The sequence below is a fragment of the Mus caroli genome, unplaced genomic scaffold (assembly GCF_978045245.1).
Source record: "Mus caroli unplaced genomic scaffold, Mus_caroli_1 scaffold_17, whole genome shotgun sequence".
NCBI classification, from domain to species: Eukaryota; Metazoa; Chordata; class Mammalia; order Rodentia; family Muridae; genus Mus; species Mus caroli.
In genome coordinates this window covers 67,753,549-67,771,005 of record NW_028227272.1, presented here as the reverse complement: position 1 = coordinate 67,771,005, position 17,457 = coordinate 67,753,549, and positions in this window count along the sequence as shown.

Here is a 17,457-nt window from a genome sequence, read left to right as displayed (position 1 = left end):
GGGAATGCAAATCAGTGTGGTCATTATGGAAAACAATATAGAAATTTCTCAAAAAGTAAAAATAGAATTATGATATGATCCAGGAATTCTGCTTATGAGCATGTATCCAAAAATTAAATAAATTATTTTGTCTAACTGATCTGATGCACTCCTGTGTTCTTTGAAACATTTGTAATAACCATTATATGGAATCAGACTAAATGTACATCTGTTGATAGATGTATAAAGAATATTACCATAGTCGCGCGCGCATGCACGCACACACACACACATGTATGCATACATATGAACATGGATGTTTGTCACCTAGAAAACTATTCACAGTAAGAAGTAAGTCAGTCTGTGTTGCATAATCCAAGAGAAAATTATGCAAGGATAAATAATGGAAGATTATTCATTAAGGAAAATTCTTTATTTACTCATATGAAGAATCTATAAAATTTAAGTTCATGGAACCAAAAACCGAATGAGTAACCAAGGCAGATGTTTGGTAGCTAATAATTAAAAATACAACTTTTAATAAATGAGGAATACATTCAAGCATATACTTCATAGCATGGTTAATATAGTTAATACTGCATTTTGAAAATCTCTTGTAGAAATATTTTAATTATTCTCACCATCAAAAATTAGAAGTTTATGAAGCAGTGTTTATGTTAATTACAGAACTGAGCTAAAAACAGCTGCATAGATATTTCAAAGTATTGCATTGAACTTAAATACATACAATTCTTAATTATCATTATATTTAACTTCTATTTGAAGCAATATATTTGATAAATATGTGCAGGACATACTAAGAAAGTTTTTCTTTGGGATTATTCAGTATAAGAACACTTCCTATATATAGTCAGCTATCATCTATGATAGATATCACCAAATAAAATGCCATAGCACTTTCTGCCATCATTAGGAAGTCCTGTGGTGCCCTTACTATCCCAAAAGTTACAGCAAGCAGCTAAGACCATCTTCCTCTTTTATCTCCTAAGGAGTCTGGATCCAATGTCTAATACTACTTAACATAATTTGTCAACACTGTTCTCTGCAACAGTAAAATATTAAATAATAGTATCCCAGAGGAACTCTGACTCCTCCCTAACAATAAACAAATGGTTGATCAATTGACAGAACTGAGGACATTATCCAGGTTGGAGAGCAGGACCAGAAATACAAAGTAAACATCACAGGTAAATTTATACATTCTTCTACACTGCAGTGCTCTGCTGTTTGTTGTCTGATCCACATGTTATTTCATTTTGAATTGGCTTTATTAAGAGATCTACACTTCATTTTTGTTCTTAAACAGCTACTGCTGACCCTCTAGTAGTGACTAAAGTGAAAGTCTAGATGCCCTCTTCAGGGCATTTAAATGGCCTTGGCATGTTGTCATTTGTTTCCATTTTCAGGGAGGAATTTATTCCATTCTAGGTAGCACATAAAACTTACAAGCCTTTGAAGTGTTTTCTTTGCTTTGTTTCCAATGTCACCTATAAATTAGACAAAGTGGTATAAGTCTCTTCTTTATCCTTTTTTCAAGATGGGCTTCCATTTTCCAAATATTAGCAGCTCTGAGCTGAAATTGTTTTTTTTTTTAAATGTCTAACTCATAGTGTATAGACTTCAACATGCAAAGCAATCAAACTGTTCTGCACATTAAATATGCTTTGCATCGGAACTAACTTTTTCTCTAGCTGAGGTTGATATTATAATGACATAAAATGCAGAAGCTCCACAATAAAATAAATGTATATAACCAAAAGCCTCAGAAAAGCGTTGGCGGAAGGAGAGTTTAAAGTTTTACACAATCTATTGAATGCTTTAATGAATTTTTAGGCATTTTAATTTAACAGAAACCTGGAATCTATGTTAAACAGCTAAAAAAATGTCCTGGCTTTAGATTAGTATTTTATATTATGGAATTTAATTTACCTTCAGAACTACTCCTTTAATTATTACCCGTTTGTACCTAATAAAAGTGAAAAATATAATGTGAGTTAGAGTTACCTGTTTGAACAGTGAAGTACTCCATTGCTTAATCACAATATAAAACTGCTCTCTGGGAATATTGATGGTTAAGTATGGTTGATTTCAGAAGAGTTGTTGATATTAAAGAACATTAAATTTTGTGAGGAGTGGAATAGTTAAGTTAAAGAACAAGGCAGTAATGGATAAGAATATTCCATAGTACACTTTCATAATTAATATTAATCTTACTGAGGTCCTTCCTATTAAACTGCCCTTAGTCGAATTAACTCACAGTGGAAGTTCATACATTTGATCTAGATGGTATTTTGCTTTTCTCTACTGATGCAGTAGTGTGGTCCATTGTTCCTTTATAGGACTTGTGATGGTTTGTATATCCTTGGACCAGGGAGAGGTACCATCTGAAGGTGTGGCCTTGTTGGAATAGGTGTGGCCTGGTTGGAATGGGTGCGTCACTGTGGGTGTGGGTATAAGACCCTACCCTAGTTGCCTGGAAGTCAGTCTTCCACTAGCAGCCTTTGGATGAAGACATAGAACTCTCAGCTCCTCCTGCACCATGCCTGCCTGGATACTGCCATGCTCCCACCTTGATGATAATGGACTGAACCTCTGAACCTGTAAGCCAGCCCCAATTAAATGTTGTTTTTTTTATAAGACTTGCCTTGGTCATAGTGTCTGTTCACAGCAGTAAAACCCTAACTAATACAGGACTGAAACACTCTTGGTAGCATTATGGCCAGTGGCCCTAATTCAAAATTTACTGAAGTCACTGGACCTACAGTTTTAATCTATAGTAGAGACATTAGAAAAACTGCAAACCTAGATGGCAGAGCTTTGCGTTTGTAACTCAGTAAGTCTTCAGAGTGCCCAGTGGGTCTACAGTGTGCTTAGTATGTCTTCAGTGTACTCAGTGGTTCGCCTTTGTACTCAGGAGATTCTGCTGCTCTTATTTGGAGGACCTTTGCCATGAGCTCATCTAAGGAGACATCTTTCATGCGGGAAATAGTCCAGATCCCCACAGTATATGAAATCAACATCTTCCTATCTTAAACAGAGAAATCTACTGGGCCAGTTTCGCCTGACCTTTTCTAGTGGGGTTCACTGAAAAGTTTGTTTTCGCCATATTGAATTTCAATCTATATCTGTCCCTCTATATAGCCATTGATCCTGTGCATGCTATAAGAAACTATTGATTCCCTAAATGTATCCACCTAACATATTAAAACTTCCCAAAATCTCTCAAGTGCCATTCAAACTTGTATCTACTCATTTGCATTATCCTCAGACTAGGTGAATAAAATGTCTTTCTTTTGCCTGCTGAATGCTACAAGAAGAAAAGATGCAAAGAATCATAATATCCTGCTCCGAACAAGCCCTTCATATTTTTCAAAAATACAAGAAGCTTATCTAAATGGTTTGTCTCTTGGTCTTTGCATTAAAATATTCTGTATTTTTCCCCTAGCCCTGTTTCATATCCTGGCATATTCAGGGAAGATGGCCAGTTTATTGGTTGGTTGTATACACCAGATGACAAAGCCATCTTCCACATAGTGCTTTTCCACATTATTTAAATCTCATTGATAACAACTCCTGTTGATTCTATCTACAAAATATCTCTTCATCTTTCCACATCAAAACCATTCATAAGAACATTCATAACTACTAGAAAGTCAAAGAAAATTTCCATTTATTACTCAACTTCCTGACTAGACCTAGTTTATAAAACTTCAAAATCCTTTCATTAAACAGCCTGATGGTACAGGTGGCTACCACAAAGAATTACTAATGCTGTTAGGCAGTTCCATGGGTATTGTTCTCTTCATTCTCCAAAGCCAGAGAAAGTGGAATAAATAAATCCAAATACTTAAATATGGTAGCTGAGTAAGTGCATGTCCTATAGCTAGAACACAGAAATGTTAGTATCATAGTAAGATTGTGTGCCTTGTATTAAAAGATACAGCACAATCCTCAGAAATTTCTTAATGCAGCAAGACATCATTCATATAATCTACAGAATATGGGACCTGTAAAACCAAGGTCTAAATATAGACGAAGAGATCTATACTTCCAAGATGTTGCCAAGAAAGAAGCAAACAAAGAGTATATGCTCCCAAATTAACCAGAGATATTAGTAGGAGAATAATAGAGACCAGTCCTTAACCTTTTCTTGTGTGCTACATATGTATAACAATAAGTATAAAGAAAGCTTTTGTTGAGCTGAAATGGCCTTTATATTTAATTACGAAGTTATTTTACTTAATATATGACACTATTCTGCCATTCATTTTCCACTCACTCTCCATTAAAATATTATGACCTGTCATTTTAACTTAAGAGGATTAGAAGGTGATTTCTAAAAATATAGCATAGGTTATCATAAGAAGCTTGGGTCAAAAACAATGTGATTGTGTGCTAATATTTTTGAAACTAAGTATTTAACTCCTCATTTCTCTTTAGTCCAAAGATGATAGTAGATTGATCTGTGCTACTTGTCAATGTCAAAAAGTCACAAAAAGAGTCTTCTTATTCAAATTTATTAAACTAGTGTTTCTTGTATTTTTTGTATATTAAAAATGAGCTTATAGTTTTTCAAAATATGTAAAAGAAAAATATTAAGGAGGAATGACATATTCTAAACAATGGTTATTTCTGAATATGCAAATAATAACAAAATAAACTCCACTTGACCATGGTTGTGATAATTTTACAGCCATTGTGCTATTGTTTTCTGTTAATCAAAAATGGAAATGTTTACTGCATGCATAACATATTTACTCCTTTGCTAAACATATGTTATAGACTCAAACTTGAACAAGATAGAATTCTTGCAACCTTATCAAAACTGCCTTCATAATCTAAGAGGAAACATTAACCTATAAAATATTTATTATGTAATCTGTGATATGTTCTTCATCCTATGGAAGAGTAAATCGTGTTTGCTATAGTCATGAAGGAGCCTGCACAGAAGAATTGTGAAGGGCCCATCCTGATAAAGTAACTGCAAGACAATCCTCTTTCTTAGATTTATCCAATTCCCCCATCTTTTCTCCTTGTAGATTTCAAAATGACTGTAGAACATGTGTGAGAAATAGAATGGGAGCAAACAGTATAACTCAAGCTCTCTCTCTCAGGTCCTCTGTTCTCAGAAAGTATAAGTCTTTTAATGGTTTATCGGAAAGATTCATACACTCCCTGGATGTAAAACTCAGCTTGATTTCCAGGCATACCAAGGGGAAAAAGGCAAAAAATTGTTAGTCATAGGCTATTTCACATCACTTATTACTTGTTGTAGTCATTGTAACGTAATGACTTCATGGAATAAAAATAATCAGGAGAATGTGTGTCAATCCCTGTGCTTCTTTTATATCCCTTATATAGACAATTGTCCTGAAATTCTGGGTAATTTAAGCAGAATGATACGATACCACAGTTTTATGCATAATATTTCAATATATGAAAAAGTTGTTCATTAAAATAGTTTCCATGTTTATTATTTTGTTAGTAGATAAAGTTAAAATGATGAGCGTAATCTTGGAATATCTTTGAGACTATGATTATTTCCATCTGGAAGGCATATTAAAAGAACAATAGCTGATTAGCCATTTATTTCCAAATATTCACATACACCGAGAGTCTGATTAGATTTTACTATAATTATCCAGATGTTGAATATATGTAACATGAGCTTTAAAAATAAAATCAGTGACTGACACTGAACGAGTCAGAGGTTAGGACAGCAGTGGCAGAAGAAATGCCTTTGTAGAGTTGTGTGTTTAATGACACTGACTCTTATTATTGGTCACAAACCTCACCACCATGTGCTAGGATATAGTAACTATATACTGGCTCTCTGCCACTGGCCCTTCTAAGTTCCTTTTCTTATTAACTGCTCAGAAATTCTCTCACACAAAAGAGTTTGATCATGCTCAGAGTGAGCCTTCCCAAGAGAACTGTCATTTTAAGCCGTTAATTAAACAGAACATCCTTTTACTTTAGGAGTTTGCAAATGTATTCAATAGAAAATGGAGGGAAGCTTTCAGAAGTCATTTCCCCAATATATGTCCATCAATGTAGACCTGTGACGATCTACTCCATTTAGTCTCCTAAACACATTTGAGCCCTTACTTTGCAAAAACTACATTAAGTAAAAGCAATTCTAATCTTAATTCTTAAAAATTGTAAGCACCATAACTGCCATTTTCTTACTTGGAAATTTGTATATAATCATCTAAGGAAAAAAAGGAAGGAAGGAAGGAAGGAAGGAAGGAAGGAAGGAAGGGAGGGAGGGAGGGAGGGAGGGAGGGAGGGAGGGAGGAAGGAAGGAAGGAAGGAAGGAAGGAAGGAAGGAAGGAAGGAAGGAAGGAAGGAAGGGAAGAAGATGTATATGAACATATACATATTTATATGTGTATGTTACATATGAATGAGCCAAGGTCATTTTATTGATATATATAAAATCAATATATGACAACCAACCAACGGTGTACTATTATTTTAATAGGAAGTATCTCTACACATATATAGAGTATGTTTTCTAGCTCTTGGGCTTTTGAGAAATGCTTGGATTCTATAGGCTCTGATTTATTCAATTGATTAATCTCTTGAAAGATTAATTGTAAGATGACATTATTGGGATGTGACAAAAGGTAGAAGGTAGAGTATGGACCAAGGAAGTACACCAGTGTGGGCATGCCTCTGGGAAGCTATGTGTTGTTTCATCCCCTTGTCTTCTCTTTATTCTTCCTGCTGGTATGAGGAAGCTGCTTTCTTCAGCAACATGTTGCTCATGATGACCCTCTGCCTCATCACGGACTCACAGCTCACTGAGGTGGACTGAAACTAGAAGCAAAAATAAACAATGCCTTTTTCTTTTTCTTGGAGACTTTTGTCAGGTGTCATGGCATGGAAATGAACATCTGGTTAACATAGTTTATAAAAGGTAAGGGGAGAATTGTGGAAATAGATCCTTTGCATTTTCTGATCTACTGCAAAATTCCATGTGTCCTCACAATGCTTACAGAAAGTCATTATGATAGAATGTCTGAGGCGGTTAAGTGTTTTATCTGTCAGAGAGAGGATGGAAAATCCAGCTCTCCCTAAGTATACTTGCCTAGTGGTTTAGTCCTATTAACTGTTGTTAACAATGTTAATTTCATATGAGGCATTCAGTAAGTACCATTTGGTGTTTAAAATGAACAATAAGAATGAGCAGACAAGCTCCTGACTGACAGCTAAGAAACTATCTCTTTTCACCTGTTGCCCTATCAATTAGACAGCCTTTTCCTTGACAACCAGTCTAATACTTGACCATCATGGTAGCCTGACTCTTCTGAATATTTCATAAAATTTCCCAGAAAACTCCATGTCAATTGCAAGAAACCCTATGACCATGACTCACCAAAGCCACAACCTCTGCTTTATTAAACTACATTTAGGGCATGTCCCTTATGACAACTTGCACCATCTCCTTGAGACTTTACTTTGTACATGACAAGTCTTGGTTGACCAGCCTGCATTGATGCTCGATCAGGACTGATTCTTTTGAAGCTCAAAAAAAAAAAAAAAAAAGTGTGCTTAATGTATATATGTACTAGTCATTGATGTAATGAGCAGAAACTATCAAACTAGCATGGGGGAGGTGGAACAGGAAGTATACCAGAATGGTACCCACTCTACCTATTTTCTTTTGATAGTTAGTCCAGGACACTTTATTTTCCTATTTGCTGAACATACCTCCCCAACCTATGTCTCTGAATAATCTTTTATTGCCTATGGGTGGCCTTTACCAAGGGCAGAGAGGATTAAGCTGCCAATACTAATAGCAAACAAAGTCCTTACTTTGCCCCTGTAGGCATTGGATGTGAATAACCCAGTGTTGGCTGCAGAGTTCCTCTGGAAGTCATACAAGCCTCTGGTCCACATAGCTGCTCATGTACTTGGTTCAAAAAGCTGAAGAGTTCCAGAAAGCAGCTGAGAGAAAGACTACGAAGACTGAGAAGGAATAAAGAATTGCTAGAGTCAGTGAAAAACTAAGTCTAAGGAAGGCAAGAGGCCACGAAGAAAGGGTCAGAATTGTAGATCCTACTCACTGGAAGAGTTACAGAGTTCTACCAAAGGTAAAATTGAAGGGTATTAACATTCAAAGCCTGGAACTACAATGCTAGCTGTCCAGTCCTGGGTCTTTAACATTAACAACCTAGAGCAGTAAAACACTAACTGGAGCAGCTAGGGCTAAACATCTCTATCTTCAAAAACCTGGCATAATTCACCCTTAGTTCTCAATGCCTAGAGTCCAAGTGGCTGTTTCTGTGCACTTGGAACTGGGAGTCTCTGATTCAAAGCTATTAACCTTTAGGGCAGTAGTCACACCAAGAGCTACACAACTTGTTTCTGCAAAGCTGAGCGGGATAACAATGGAGTGAGGAGAGCACAGGCACATAGACACAGAAAGAAAAGCTGGGATGATTGGGTGGGCTGTGCTTTCTCTGATGGAGCATTACCCACTACAATGCGACAACCCAGAAGCTCAGCCAGTTTATCATGCAACAGAGGGAGAGGGCTTAGCTAGTATAAGGTCTCTGTAGGGGGCTGCCATCTTTGGTTCTGCAGATCCAGGAGAAGGGAGCTGCTATTTCTAGTTTTCACATACATTGTCAATACCTGCGCAAGGACCAGATCTATCAGTTCCCACGAGTTCGAGTAACTGTTAACAACACACATTCATTCACCATTATAGAAAATCAGTGTATAAATGTCAGAGCCCAAGGAAGTCTCTCCTTGTATTTGTGAGGAGGAAAAGAGCCCACATTCAGCTCTTTGTCCCAATAGTATGTCTGGAAAAACTCATATTTCATATTATTTCTTAAAATAGATATGTTTGCAAGGTTGCCATGGAGATTAATAAAAACCTTAATATTGTTAATATTACAACTGTGGAAATTACATTGGTCAATATAGTACTACATTTTTCTCTGAAGAGAAAATATGATAACCAAGACACAAAAATGAGTCCTTAATTCAAAAGAAGAATTAAAAAATGAGTTATCATAATGTTAGGACCTGATTTTTAAAAGCTGTTAAGAAAAAGCTAGGAGAGGTCTTTTGTTCAACCCATCTCTAAAATCCTGAATGCAAGAAACTGAAATGGTATTTCTAAATACTTCCTTCCAAAATCTACCTGGAAATCATTATTAGGCCATTTGTCAGTGGGAAAAAAAATATAACTTCACAGTAGCAAAACAAACGTTTCTCAAGAATTCTCACCTACACTTTCATAGAACACATCTAAATAAGTCAGTAGCGTGGGTGGGTTGCTAGGAAATGCTGCAGTTTAAAGTGCATATGCAATAGCTCAGAAAACTTGGATTCATCTAGAAAGTAAATTATAAAATTTAAATGGACAAACCTAGCCATGTTTACATTTTAAGATACTGCAAAATAGTAGAGTTGTATAGAATAATACACTAATAACCACATGACCTGTATTTAAGCTTATCATGATAAAACAAGGAAGATCTTTTCATTCAACGAGAATATTCCTTGCCATCCCTTGATCTGGTTGCATTTTAAAGATCCTTTAGCTTAAGCAAAAAAACAGAATGCTTCCAATACAGGGCTCTGAGCACCACAATTATTTCAGAGGTGTTAAGTTATAAATTAACTAAACACAATTGTTTTTGATCACTTTGCTAAGTATTTCAATTACTAGTCTTCCTTAGGAATTTATTTTCTCCAAGATATTAATATAAAAGGAGGTTCTCTTTAAGTGTATGCCTGGGAAAATAGAAATAGTTTCCTATCTGCCCATTTTGAACACACTCTAAAATGTGATAAGGAATTCAAAGGTCCAGTTTGGATATGAATAATTAGAATTTTGGGGTGCTGGGAATGACAGTTTAGTCAATGAAGGACTTGACTTTCAAGCACAAAGAACTGAGTTCCATCCCCAGAGCCCACAATAAGTTAAATGCCAGAAGTGGTGGCATTTACTTGTAATGCCAGCTCCAGGGAGGTCAAGTTAGATGGGTCCCTGGGACTCACCGGCCAGCCAGTGGGGCCTGCTTGATGACTTCCAGGTCAGTACAAGAATTTGTCTTAAAGAAACAAGGTGACAGCTACAGAGGGAGAGACAAGACTGTCAGTTTTGGTCCACAAGCACATCTACACACATATATGCACAATAGACACATATGCGTGTACTTGCAAGATGACCACACAAATCATTAGAGTTTGAATAAACAGAATACGTCCTCTTCAACTATGAATGACTAAGGAACAGATGATTCTCTATCATTCGATGATTTAAATGTATTTCTTTTCCTTTTCATCCCAATTCCATGCTATGGCAAGGAAAATGGATGAAGGATCCCTTTTATAGAAGGCAGCACGGAAAACCCATGATTCCAGCCTCAATCACCTCTTTAAGTCAATTAATTGTCTTTTCGTCTATAACAGGTTTCAATGAAGCAATGACTGAGGACATTCATAATGAGGTGCATAAATCCATATAGGAAGCTGATCCAGGGAGCCTTTTCTAACTTACCTGGTAGAAAGCAACAAGAGCGACAGATTTGCACTTTTATACAAATGTGCATGACCTGTGCATATTAAGCTGGAAGTGTTTTCACAAATATTGAGTTTTACCTTAAGGCATTGACAGTTATTTTGTTTCCTCCTTAATTCCAAATAGTTAACCAAAGTATTTATTTTTCTAAATTAAAATAAAATATGTGAAAAGAAATCAGCTCTAAATTTTAAGTTAATTTTATAGTGCTTCTATGGCCTGAACATCATGTCAAGAGTACACAATTATGTTTGTTGAAGACTTGGAAATAATAAACTCTCAGGAACCATTCAGGGTTTGTTTTAAAAATCAAAACACAAACGAACAAAACCCAATGGTGCCATAATGCTTTGTTGCTGTTATTTCATTGTTAATTTTGAAAACTGTGATGAAGCCCTTTGGAAATCCAGACTTCTGGGTTTCTTGCACAGACTCCATGGAACTCGAGGATAATTTTAAACCTGCACTTTTGTAGTTCATCAAACTCATCTGTCACGTATGTGTCACGGAAATGAGAAAAGCCTTAGAAGGCAGGAAAAAAATTAAAAACAAATTAATGTGGGAAGATGATATAAATCAAGTGGCAAAACCAGGAGTGAGTTATCAAAGGATCTTTCATGAGGAGGGAGCGCATTTGCCTTTCTCACAAGAGGAGCCCATTATGTGTTTTTGTTTGCACTATTATCCTTCAAGTGGCGTATTAAAGAAATGGATTTGTTAGGATTTAGAATGTGTTTCACTCTGATAGGAAAAGTAGTGGGCATCTCAAATTTAATTTGAAAAGACATAAACTTTGAAAGTCGATGCAGACCCTGGGTAGTAATGAGTGCTAAGAAAAACAAACATTATTTTCAACTTAAGACATGAATGAATTTTCCACCCACAAGAAAAAATAGAGCCATGCTATACTTATTCTATCTGCAGTCCTCAGAATTTATGCAGCTAAATATGGCAATTTGATGTCTCTGCTTTGTTTTTGAAGAATACTTTGTTTATGGAGAGTGGAATCAAACAATTAAAAAAAAAAGATTGCTTGTGTTTCATATGTGTGCGTTCATTCAGGCAAACCACATTGTCGTACCAATCAGTTTTAACAGATTCCATTGCTAAGCAATTTGAGGAAAGATAAAAGGTAGGTAGACATTTAAGCATAAAAGAATACTTGCCTTATTCTGTCCAACCAAACATCGTATCTATTTTTCAGTTACATATAGACACCCATGTTATAATCTTCCAGGAAAGAGGGGGATTGGGCATAAGGATGATGTGTGCGACAGTGTTACAATTGTTGCAGAAGGAATGTCTAGCTATTTAATTCATTGTAAGCTACCTCCCTGTAGTATAGTCGGGAAGCACTAGAGCTATTGCATGAATGTCCCAGGCTTGAGATCTGTCAGTGTCTCAAAACTTAGGCAAGAGAGGGCTGGAGACCATAGAGCTTAGGCAAGTAGGTTAATGAGTTAGCAATGGATATCACAGGAAGTTTTACCCAAAAACCAACCTATCTTTTGCAAGATCCTTAAGGACAGGCTTTCTAGTGGCCCAGGTTAAGGAGTCAAAGTTGGAGAGCTGGAGATAAGAGAAATAGGTTCATGGGTAATTTCCTCTGACTAATCAGTGGGGGTCGGGTGTATAGCTCATTACCTGAGAGGTAATGCCTCATGGGTAAATAAAAAGGGTCACATAGGAAATGGTGGCTCTTTACAAAACACTACTCCCAGAAAACACCTTGCCCCTCAGGATTACAGAGCAAAGGTAGATGTCAACAGCATCAGTCATGACACACCCTCACCCCCATCTTTTGCTGTTTCTTCTGCTGTTGGCCATTCCTATCTCTCCTGCAAAGATGCTAGAAGAGTCAGACCTACTGTAAAAAGTGGAAGACAGACAGGGATAGGAAAGGAGGACGGCATTGGAAAGGCTTCAAGAAGCCCTACTTGGGAGAATAGAATATGAGCTGAGACTGAACACTTCAAACTTATATAAATTTGGGACTGATGATATGTTTCAGAAGATAAATGTATTCCATTCAAGCAAGAGAAATTGAGTTTGAATCCCTAATGCCACATCAAAATGCAGGTGCAAAACAAAAACAAAAACAAAAACAAAAACAGGCTTATGACTGTTAGTCCAGGGCTGAGTTAGGGGACAAGCCAAGCTCAAGAACTTGCTGAGCAGATTACCTGAGAGGAAAAGTTACGGGTTTAGTGGGAGAGCCGGTCTCACAAAAATAAGGTGTCAAGTGATAGAGGAAGCCAGATAGCAGACACATCGATCCCTAGCCTCTCATGCTGCCTGGGGGAAGACAACAGCATACACGCATGTGCTCTCTCTAGATTGGTCTCTCTCTCTCTCAATCTCTCCTTCCCTCCTTCTCCCTCCCTCCCCCCTCTCTGTCTCTGTTTCTCTCTCTCTCTCTCTCTCTCTCTCTCTCTCTCTCTCTCTCTCTCTCTCTCTCTCTCTCTCTCTCTCTCTCTCTCTCTCTCTCTCTAAGAGAGAAGTGGGGAAATGTATGACCATGACCATGACTTACCCTCAGCTGAGCAGAGTGTTATTCCTAGAGCCTGACTGTTTTTTAAAACTCTGAACATGGGTGACACTTGAGGCTCCCAGGCAGCAATTGGTCTGGAAGGGGTGGAGGGAACCAAGCTATTAAGTGTGTGTTTGAAGCCTTTTTTTATAGCAGGTGTGCTGTACTGAGTTTCTCTGGCCTGAATAAGAACAAAAAAAAAGGCACATCTGACATCACAATGAGCAAGCACACACCAGTGATTTTTATTATGTCTCAGCTGCTTAGAATAAGGAGGCATGCTAAATTAAGTGGGTGGTGATTTTTCCCTCCTGGGAAATGCTCCATAAATTTAAACTGTATAAACCTTTGAATTCCTTGTGGCTCATTGTCTTAATCAAGAGCACCACTTAACCATGTTATGGCTGGGGCGATGGCTCAGTGGGAAAAAAGCTTAGTGCCCAAACTTAAGAACGTGAATTCTGATCCCTGGCATGATCGAAATAATGGGTACGGGCATGGGATTCTGTAACCCAAAGTTGAATTGGTCAGCTCCAGGTTAGGGAAGAAACACTTGCTTGAAAATTAGGTGAAGTACAATAGAATAAGACAGCTGACCTTTGAACTCTTGTGTCAACACATGCACACCTTGGGCTAACTCTCGCACAAACATACATGTTCATGTAGGCATGCAACACGGACACATACACATGCATGCATGCACAGTCTAAAAGCACTATTTTTGATGACTTGTAAATTTATCCTGTGAATGAATAAGCCAATAAGAGCTCAAGAAAAATAGCTCTTCAAAACAGAATAGCACATATTATTCGTGTTATAGAACACCACTATCAAATATGGAAAAAATACATCATAAATTACATAATTAATGTTGTATGGCTGAAAAAAAATGGTTCTGGTCCTAAGTAATACAATGCTGATAACTCTCATTCAATTTCCCTGTTTAGGAAGAGTGAGACCTTTTATCACCACTGTGATAAATTGGGAGTGGAATCGAGTCTGTGTCTTCTGTAATTTTGCAGTAATAGTGTCATTTCTGACATACTTTGTCTCTGTCATCAAGGTAATATGATTTGTTTCTTAATTACATTTCTGGGCAAAGGTAAAAATAACAAAGAGCTACAGCGGTGAATTCATCATCTTCCCGTGTTACAGTGAGCCTTGGTTAATGCTAAAGGGTACAGGGAAAAGAGGCTCTGCAAGCCAGATGACTTTTGCCTTTCTTCTTCCTTGTCCCCCTTTGCTTGATGCTATTATTATTCTGCATTCCATAAATTAAATGTAATTACCCTTTAGCTTCATATTTATTTCTCAGAATGCTGAAGTAAGTAGTGCAGTTTACCAGGAAGCCTACATAGGTACATGGGAGGTAGGAGGGATCAAAATATATCCTGACTTCTAGATGCCATTATGAAGGTTCGATTTAAACACACAGTCTTAGAGAAGGGACAGTTATGCCTAAATTGCACCACCAGCTAATGGAGACCACCACAGGGACACCAAAAGGCTCATGCACACAGTTATTTTTAGAACTTTTCCATTATCCTTTATTCAACAATATTCACAATGTCCATTCTAACCTTCAGCGAGCGGTTCTGAATCAGAAGCATCATTTTCCCTATCCTCACTCTTGAAGATCCAAGAAGCTCTGTCTTCCTCCCTCAGGTCTCTAAAAGCAGCCACCTCTTCTTGCCACCTGCAGCATAGACAAGCAAGTAACAATGGAGCAAGTGTTCTTTCTTCTCCTCCTCCTCCTCCTCACTTCCAACCTGGAGAGTCAGCTGAGCTCAATCTGGTGGAGCAGGCTGACCTCAGCTGACACTCTCCAAACATTTATTTAGCACCACGCTAGATGCGAATAAAAATACAAATAAATAAAAATAGAGCGTGTGGCCTCCCAACACTGACAGTGTATTAATCCACTTGAGGAGACTCTCTCATAAGTTTATTCACACGGAACCGTTATTAGTTGACAAAGTGTTAGCTCCATAAGGTGTTATTACAACCGGTTCCTTAGCAACCCAGTTCCTCCTCCCATGTTGCCGCATGTAGCTGAGGGAGAGTCTGACTTCCTGGGGTATTGCTCTGCAACAGGAGCTCTGGAGCAAATCTGTCGAAGAATTATAAAGTTGCCCAGCTGAAGCTCTGGAGGATCACCTGCCATCCTATTTCATTGTGTGCCTTTTAGAGAATGGGCTCCCAGAAATGTCCCTTAACAGATTTTTCTGCCAACCGAGAGGCCAAGTGTGCACACCTGACCTTGGAGCCTGAAGCTTCAAGAGACTCATTTTCTCATTAAGGGTTTTCTTCCCTTTAAAAGCACCATAATGTGGCTTGAAAAACTGCTCTCCTTTAAGAGATTGTTTCCCAGCCTGAAGTGCTTGGCAGAGTAATGGCCACAAAACTTAAGTTCAGTGGACAATGGTCCTACAGGGCACCATTGCATGTGTTCAGGAGAGAGGAATTTTCAGCTGGAAACCAAGTGGCCCCCTGAGTGAATTTCACCTTTTCTTGAGAGCCTAGGTGGAAGGAAGCCTAAGGAAAATCCATGGGAAGACATCTTAGATAGGCTATTTATAGGGAATAACTGTACCACTGTGTATTTATAAGTATGTCCAAATTAGACTATGGCTACATATAGGAATAGGCAAGTATATTATGTATATATTTGATCAGTGATATTTTTAACACTAAACACTGAGAAATTAACACTGACATTCTTAAATGGCTACATCTCATTTAGCATGAAATCGCCAATGAATGAAAATAAAATGCAGATTTTATTCACCCTCAAAAGATTATGACCTACTCTTTATTTTGACAGAGTAATATTTATAAATTTGCCTTTAAGATGTATGAAACTTGACTGTAATTCCAGTTTTTACTTGTGAACCTAAAGATTAGATAAACAGCCATTACATATAAAGACCGTCTTGCCTTCATTTGTTCTTGTCTCCGGAAAAGTAATGGCTTAATGGTAAAGTCAAGAAACCGAGCAAGCCATGTGCTAGAGTGGCTTAATGTTATAAAATGTCTTCCACACTAGCTAGAATGGGAAATCCAGTACAAGGTTTGGGATGCCTTCATCTCTATGGCTCAAATAGGACAGTACAAATGTTCTAAATTGTTTGTCCATATTGCCCGTATCACTGCAAGAACAAAAATGACCAGCAGGCCAGGCACAGGGTCCAGAAGTAATGGAAGTATTGATGGATTATAAGCCATGTTATTCTGAGAAGGCCTTGAGGTGGAGTGAGGAATCATGCCAACACTCATAGCCATTTACAATTAAGCTTGAAGCTTCTACCCTACAAAGCTAGAAAAAAAATATGACTATATGTGAATTTAAATTTAATTGTACCACAATGAGCTGCTTCTTGTATAGATAATGAAAAAGTAGAGATAAGTGATCAAGTTTACCACTAACATATTAAAACTACCTATATGTAAAAATGAGAAAACAGAACACGGAGAGCAAAACCACACCCTGTTATATATAGACCACTCTAATATATTGACTAAAAACTATAAGCACAGGAAACTATACTGGATAAGAAAAAAGAATCAAGCAAGGATTGCTTGTCTTTTGTAGGGGATACATAGCCTGTGACTAAAGAAACACAGAAAATATACATACCTGCAACATTATACACACTGAAAAGATTGTAGTTAGGAATATATGTGCATATACATGCATATAGCAACATTTTGAAAAAGAGGCTATAAATTTGAAGAGGAACAAGATGGGATATATCGGAAGGCTTAGCACAGTGGTTCTCCACCTTCCTACTGCTGTGACACTTTAATGCAGTTCTTTTTCTTTTTTTAATTAATTAATTTATTTATATTTTATTAGATATTTTCTTTATATACATTTCAAATGCTATCCCATAAGTTCCCTATACCCTCCCTCTGCCCTGCTCCCCTACCCACCCACTCCTGCTTCTTGGCCCTGGCATTCCCCTGTACTGGGGCATATAAGTTTAATGCAGTTCTTCTTGTGGTGACGCTCAAGCATAAAGTTATTTTTCTTGCTACTTTATAATTGTAACTTTGCTACTGTTCTGAGTCACAATATAATATCTGATTGGTAGGAGATCCACAGGTTGGAGACTGCCAGGCTTCAAGTGGGAAGAGGAAAGGGTAAAATGATGTTATTGTATTATTGTCTATGAAAAATCAAAGAAGTAATAAGATATATTAAGTACATGAAAAGAACCACTATCAAGAAGGTGTCATTGGAATCTTTTGTTAGATCCACTGTGGCAGGGACTTTAGCATAGAAGTAGAGAGAGCTAGGATTCTTGTGGATCTCAAAGAGAAGTGAGAATTTGTTTTCTCAGCCTTCCACAATGGAAATCCCCTTAACGCTGACAGATAC